The sequence below is a fragment of the Excalfactoria chinensis genome, chromosome 1, assembly GCF_039878825.1.
Source record: "Excalfactoria chinensis isolate bCotChi1 chromosome 1, bCotChi1.hap2, whole genome shotgun sequence".
In the NCBI taxonomy this organism is placed as follows: domain Eukaryota; kingdom Metazoa; phylum Chordata; class Aves; order Galliformes; family Phasianidae; genus Excalfactoria; species Excalfactoria chinensis.
Window position 1 is genome coordinate 105,068,752 of NC_092825.1, and position 7,819 is coordinate 105,076,570.

The 7,819-nt window shown below is 38.1% G+C and overlaps 1 long non-coding RNA gene across 1 annotated transcript in view; it reads left to right on the forward strand.

The window, feature by feature from the left end:
* The window catches only part of LOC140261657 (uncharacterized), a 29,939-nt gene extending 22,629 nt beyond the window's left edge, over positions 1–7,310 (forward strand). The window contains exon 3 of the long non-coding RNA XR_011905758.1: positions 6,961–7,310. This is a non-coding gene — a long non-coding RNA (uncharacterized lncRNA). The remainder of the gene's footprint in view (positions 1–6,960) is intronic.
* The last annotated feature ends 509 nt before the right edge of the window (positions 7,311–7,819 follow it).

Below are 7,819 nucleotides of genomic sequence, written 5' to 3' on the forward strand. Positions count from 1 at the left end.
ACATGAGAAATTACATAAAAGTAATCTGAAATACTGAAGCAATCTTTAGTTTCCCCGAACAACAGCAGTACTTGAGCAGCTAGCAGTCTGTGCAACGTTTTTAATGCACTATATTAAACTGTTAATGCATAGAATTAAATATTACTATCATTTTCCTCTAGATTTTGCACTTTGCAGGAGCTGGCCCACATGACTAGAAGAATATGACTGTACAGCAAAATGTGAGAGGCAGCACCTGGCCATGCAAGATATGGGCATCCCTCCTAAAAACAATTAATACTCGGAGATGAACCTTGCAGACAGAAGATAACACCCCCTAGAGTGTCAGGATCTCACTTTTAGCTGTTGATGGCTTCCCCTGAAGCCTGAAGTTTGCTGCCTTTTGTCTGTGTGAAGTCTCTGCGTCCAGGCTTCCCCTTCACTCAGCAGTCAGGGGAGCAAAAGTCACCTCTCCTTGGAGCTCTTGGCTGAAGGACTTGCAAACAATCTGGGGTCTGCCTAAGATTTCCTCTTCTTTTGGTATCCAGGTCCCTTGACACCTGAGATGCTGTTCACTGAGCCCTCAAGGCCAAGTCTGCACTGAGGCATTGTATTCAATATTAATATCCAATCTGGAGAGCCCTTGGTGGAGTTCCTTGATAGAGCTTCCAAATGCTCCTGTTTTCTCATCTCCTTTTAGAGATCCTCCTCAAAAGAAAGCATCCTTTTGCTTGCAGCTAGTCAAAAAGCAATCCCACAGTTGTTCCTTCTATCTTTACCTAAGGATGGGAGTAAAGAGCTCTTTACCTCTCAAGCTCTGCATCATTTATGGTTATAAATACCAAACTCCACTTTAGGAAAATGAAAGACATAGGAAGTGTTCGCAACAGTCGAGAGGGATAGATTGTCACACCAGACAGTCTTGGCAAAAGTTTTGAATTTTCCATGCATTTGTTTGTTTTATGTGGTGCAGCAGACTTGCTACACATACCAGAAGAAAACAAGTTGGCTTAGTTTGGAAAAATATCATGTACTTCAAGATGTTTGTCTAGACTCACCAAGCTCATTTTTGGTTTTACTTTAAAATTCTACAAGGATGCAGAACTAACCACACACCAACCATTTCAGACGAGGCCATCTGTTATTTAAAGGTTTAATATTGTAATGTTAAACCTGTAACCTGGGCCTGCTCACCATAATAGTCTTTCCTTGAAGCCATCTTTTTATAATCACCATTGGGAACTCATTTTTGCAGTGCATGAATCTTATCCTCAACATTGTGTTTTCTATACAATTTTTTAGGAAGCAAAAAAAATGTTATACTTCTGCTTGCTTTTGCATTGTCTATAACCCAAATATGTATACATATGAAATGCAGAAAAATATCCAAGAAAGTGAAAAATGCCAACACATACAGAAATGAGATAATGCTTTCAGCTGAGGATTTCTTTTTTCTGTTGTCACTGTGTAGGTATAAGAGTATAGGTACAATTTAAATACTCTCCCAGATAGGGGTGGTTTTTTTCCTCCTTTTTGATACATGAACAACAAAATATTCCATCCCAGAGAAACTGTTTTATTTTTCTTCTTTTTTATTCCAACTGAAAAACATGATTGTTTTTGATAATGTAGACAGGTGTGCAGAGAAACCTGGAACCTATCCTTGCCAGGTGAGTTTCTGGACCTGTTAGGGTCCCACAGTAAACACACAATTAGAAATTGATTTGTTTTAGGCAATCTGCACTATGCCTCTTTTCCAGAACATCAGGTCTTTTGTACACTCCTGGTTTTATCCCCAGAAGATTTTCATTGCAGCTTGCAGAAGGAGCTGTCTCCTGCGCTACCTTATTGTTCCTCTCCTCCTCCTCTTCTTTCTCTCTCAAGCTCTGCTGAAGCACAATGTTTTTGTTCAAAACATATTCCCATTGTTTCCTCCATGGCACCACTGGGTGCAGCATAATTTGTTTCTGTGATTTAGTTCAGGAAGATCATCGAGTGAGAGACTTTAAGAGCTCCATATGTTTAGATAGTCAAAAATAAGACTGCATAACATTTTATTATAAGTACCTTATGTACTTTAATCTAGCAGAAGCCAAAAATGAATCAATGTCTGAAAGTTAAACCTGGGCAAATTCAAGCAAGAACTAAAGAACAATGCTTTAAGATAATGATTAATTTGTTGTGTAAACTATCACATGAAGAGGGGAATCCTTTATCTCATACCCAGGTGCCTCTCTGGAAGGCATGCTTTAGGCAAATACAAGAAATAGAAGTCAGAATCAGGGTAGATGAGTGAAATTTTCTGGAAGTTGTAATACAAGTTTATTTGGACTTGAAGTGCAGGTATCTACTAATCTCCTGGTTTAAAATGTATTTCTCTTGAATACAAAGGGTTCAAAGCAAAAATATTTGTTAAAGGGTTACAATCCAGATCTGCAGTATATACCATCCAAAGCTAGTAAACCACAAGAAAAGATAATATTCTCTTTACCATGGAAACATAAACATACTGAAGAAATCAAACTGTTGGTTGTTGCATGATAGAAGACAAAATGGGACATGGTTGCTCTGAAGGGAGCTATTCAAGGCAAACAAAAAAGGGCTGAAGACATTTGGGCTATCACGTTGCAGGCAGAATGTACAAAGGCCTGAGAACTCGGTTGGTAGAATGCGCCCTGTAACTGGAAAGGAAAAGCAGCAAACTCAAACACTGGAAGATATGTTTCCTGAGAAATACACTGATAAACTTTACAACCACACACAAAATCCAGGCATGATGATGTAAGTTGATGAGAAAGGTCGTAAGAATACATGGTAAGGAGGAAGATGATGAAAAATAAAAGTCGAGTTATCCAGAAAGTTAAGTGAGCGCTTAAAAGACTTAAAATATTTGTCTTTTCATAAGTCTGAACTGATTTTAAAATGATTCACTTGATTCCACTGTGAGAGTGGAAGGACAGCAGCATGAAGTTGTCAGTGTTTGTTTTAGTTTCAGCACTATTTTCTTTTGCTAAGAAACAGATGTGATTCTCCAGAAACTGGTCTTCAGTAAGTATTGTATAAGAAATGAATGCATAAATTGATCAGTTCACAGTGGACATAAAAATCAATGTCAATGTCATAAATGAGAGGATAGATACACTTGGAAGGACAACTGTAAATCCAAAGCCAAGGGGTACATGGAAGACCAAGGTCCCAGGTCCTGTGCTTACATTCTTCATCCTATTCTTACATTCTTCAGAGACACAAGCATCCAAATAAGTAATGGTTTGAATTTCCTTTACCGCTGTTGAGTATACAGACACTTGTGATGCATCTCAGCTTATATAAGCTGGAAATGTTGAAGCACTCATATGGTTCTCTTTCTACACCAAGCAGACTACTTTGTCTTGTTAAATTTCTTGATACTGTGTAGTATAGCCTTTACTTGATTTCAGCCTAAGCCACATCCCTTTTTCTGGAAGGTTATGCATAATGGACAGGCAGAGAGTGAACAAATACTCAGAAACTTCAATAATGTGAGAAACAGAACACAAGGAATGCAGAAGCTTCGTTTCAGTTCCTGAGATCAGTATTTTGTCTGCTACTTATTTTCCAGGTTGATTTGCTAGTGGGTTGTTTCCTGTCAAACTAGCCTTAGTATTTCAAAGAGACCTCCCAAATCAGACCTGTGATAAAGTAGCATACAATGCTGAACTGTCCAAATGCAGTTTTTCAAAAATCAGGTCAGAGAAATACTGTCTATGAAGAATGTCAAACAGCAAAAAGGAGAATTAACAAAAGAATGGATGTCTTTCCTGTTCCCATTTAGCCTGAATAAGGGGAGAAGAGAAGACAGAGAAAGGCAGAACTAGAACAAAACTATTTCAGGCTACTTTGTGACTGACAATCTTTATTATTTATATATATAACCATACTGGACAAAGCACTAAAAATACTCTGTATCTCATCGGGAACAATCCTATACCAGCAGGAAAATGTAACAGTTGACATAAGTGGCCTTTTTCTATCATTAGCCTCTGTGATTCCATACCCATTTCATCCACAGCATGTATGCTTCTTACAAGTCTCTCTACAATAATAGTACCAGAAATACAATGCACTGCAGTGTTCGTTCTCTGCAGTACTGAGGAATGGGCTCTTTTTAATGCTTGTCATATTGATATGGACATTGATGATAGACACCCTGATGCTTCTCTCTATTTCAACAGTATTATACCAGCATAATTTAAATAGAGAAAAGTACAAACAGAAAATCTCATGTAGGTTTTGGGGTGATTTCTACAGACATGAACAAATGACACATCATGCTACAGAACTCCCAAAGAAGATGAGAGCTGTTATCTGTCATTGATATACATACAGCTTATTTATCAGCCATTAAACCACTGCCTTGACTTTTCCACATTCTTCAAGTTCTCTACATCTGGAATTATCTGTCTTGATCCTACTGAAGGTGTTCTGTCAGTACTGCAGCAGAAAATATTTTTGAAGGACAAATTCCTCCAGCCCTGATAATAGGGATCTTCATGACCAAAAGCATGTGTCTTATGAAGAGTTTCATTTAACATACACCAGCTTATTCCTTAATGCACTTTCTCAGAGGGCAGAAAATCGTACTGTAGATTTCATAACCTACCTGGCACTTGAATAGCATATGCTGTGTTTCCTTTTTGAGGCCACCAGGAGACTCCAGCTTGTTGAAGTATGAAAGTACTCAAACTGAAGCCAAACTTCTCAGGAACTTTGTTCAGTGAGTTGTTTTATTGTTTTTGTTTGTTTTTTCTAGTGCTTCCCTCTGAGATTACCTGAAAATCACCTGTGATGAGGCTTTCTAGTTTCTTCGTATTGTTCAAGAACTGAGCAGGCATGCCATGCAGGTTTCTGCCAAGAAAGTATTATCTAGATTGACATTATTCTACACACCTTCAGCTTCTCATGACTGGCTTGTGGACTTGCTTCTTTCCCTCTGAGGATGGTTAATCAGACCTCAGGGAAAGGGGTCTTTGGGCTTGGCTAGTCCACTCTTCTTATTGCAAATTTTCTTGCAGCACGCTGTGCCATCCAAAAGTTAATCCAAATAAAGATGACTGTCTAAGAGACATTTTTAATTCCACACCAGCATAATGGTAACTCAGAGCAGAAAGATGTTCTATGCACAGGTTGACCAAGAGTTCATTTAGCCCCTTAACCTCAGCTGGAAAGAGATGACAGTTACAACAGAGTTATAATTGATTGCCCTTAACATATCAATCATGAACTCAGTAGGGTTTTTTCTAACCCAACTATAATAGTCTAATAAGAAAATAAAGACTATTCTCCACAAAAATGTACACTTCCTATTCAAGCTGTCTAGTCTGTGATGTTGAGCACTCAGCAGAAGATTACTGCAGTGTTTTTGTGCATGGATGAGTGTATCAAATGCCTGCTACTTTCTCCACTTAGTTTCCAAGCTCTGAGCACCCATCACGCCACAGCTCCACAGCAGGATCAACGGCCAAGGGAGCTTGTGCAGAAGTTCTGAAACACCTTGTTTAACAAGCTGAAGTACACCATGCTATCTTCAGGAAGTTAGTTCTTATTTGGAAAGGTGCATGAGAGTGGAAGCAAGAGTACATGTACAGAGCAAGTTAATTGTTTAAGCCAACAATTCAGTAACACGAAGCATTCATATGAGGTCTCTGGAAGAAGCTGAAACAGGCCGTGCTCCTTCATCATCAACACCAGCACTGTGGGTGTTCAGAATATCACCAAGTCCAGATTGTTCACACACGATTTTAGGTCACCACAAAAACATCTGTTCAAATGTATCATCACCAGCACTTCTGTAATGTAGCAACTTGCCAGTTGCATAATCAAATGAAACTGGGCACATTGCCTTATGTTTGGCACGTTGGTGTATTTACATTTTGTGTAGGTGTCCAAACATAATTGGGCAATGATGGATGAGAGATTCACACTATTATTGCAGGTTCTTGGATTATTAGGTGTTCTTGGACAACTGAGACACTGTCACACAAAAGCTGATAAGGCCAGAGGGCAGTTTTCAGTCTGCTTTTCTAAGCTAATGAGGTTTATGTCTTCCCACTGTATGTGGATTTTTAATTATGTGCAAATTTACAATACTTTTTGATCCTTTTAACCAATTTAAAAGAAAAAAAAAATAACAAGGAGAAGGGAAAAGGTATCAAGGATACAATTTTCATTCAAAGTCATTAAAATAGGCAGAGAATATGTTAATTAAAATCTGCACTGGAGAAAAGAAATGGCAACAGGGACAGAAAGAATGAAAGACTAACTATCTAGCTATGGGAAAAACTTCAGCTACAGATAATATCTTTGTAAAAATCAAGTTGATGAAGTTAAAATATATATATATATACCCACAGTGAACTGGGTTCCCTTTATTCCAGCCTTTGGGGAATTACTTGTGTTTTTGGTTTCTTTATGCAATAACACCTTATATTACACACATAATATTCCTTATACATACTACTCAGCCACATATAAAGCAGCATTAAACAATGAGAAGATGGAATATTTTAAAAGCAAATTTAGAAGTGAAGGAAGGATTCTGCTGCTACAATTGAACTTCTCCATCTCCTTTTCTTTGGTGTCAAGAGAAAATCCTATTAGAAAAATAAGACTATGCAACATAGTAAACCACATTTTTTCTCCACTGAGAACTAAAGACGCACAAATGAGATCTTGCCAGATAGCAAATACAAGTGTATCAGTTCCAAAAAACTGATTAAAAAAATAAACAACATGAAAGCACCTCTAGAGTTCTCCCAGCTTCAAAAATATGAAGACCACTTTGTAGGAACAAGCTCTGCTCTTGTATTACAAACACTTATGCCAGATTTCAGCTCAAAATGCTTTTGTCTTTGTGTGAGCAATTATATAGGAAATGATTAATTCTTGAAGGTCTGGACTAGTAATAATGGAGTTATTGACATTTTCTTGGCTCTAACTTTGCAGATGTGACGCTGAGGACATTCCTAGTGTTTGATGAAAGGGGATCCCAGGAAGCAATAACAGTAATCACTCTTCAAGCAGAAGATGTTTCCCATCATTTGGCTGTAGACAACTATAAATAAAGGACACAAAGTAATTTTTATACACTATTCCTATGCTGCAAGAGATGTAATGATACATTGCACAGTTTGCAATGGAATGCATATACACAATAAGAACATAAGCAAAGTTCACATGCAACAAAAGTACAAGTGTTTTAAGCAGCGGTGTTATGGAAGGGTTCAAAATTGCACTTATTGCTTTGGTTAATGCAGAAGGCTCAATGTCTTGTGCTATAGATAAACTGTTTTAAGGACACATGTCAATATGCAAACAGAGGATTAAATCAGTATTTTTTTGGCTAGTATGAAAGAACAGTTAAGAAAAGCTACCAAAATAATTGCTACAATTTTCTTTTCTCCTCGGCTATGTCAAATAAAATTATTTGAAAACCAAAATAAGGGCTGTACTGTGTGTTACTCACTCATCTTCCTTCCCCTCATTCTTGGGCTTTCAGGATATGAAACTAAACACATGCACTGCTTTGGAGAGCAGGAAGGTAGGGAAATCTGATAGGGTGCTGTGATGGTTGTGCCCATGTCTGTGCTCTTCTCCCTGCTTTTCTGAGACAGCAATGATCTGGGAGCTCACCAGGAAGGGTTCAGAAGAGGTCATCAATGAAACCATCATTGCTAGCGGAAACAAACACCTTGAAAATGTACTTACTCTGCAGGGAGTGTGTTTCGGTGGGCCCTGAGCTTGTGTTGGTCCAAGTCAGCCCAGCAATCTAATGACTATCTCACTATGGATGTATCATTGCTTG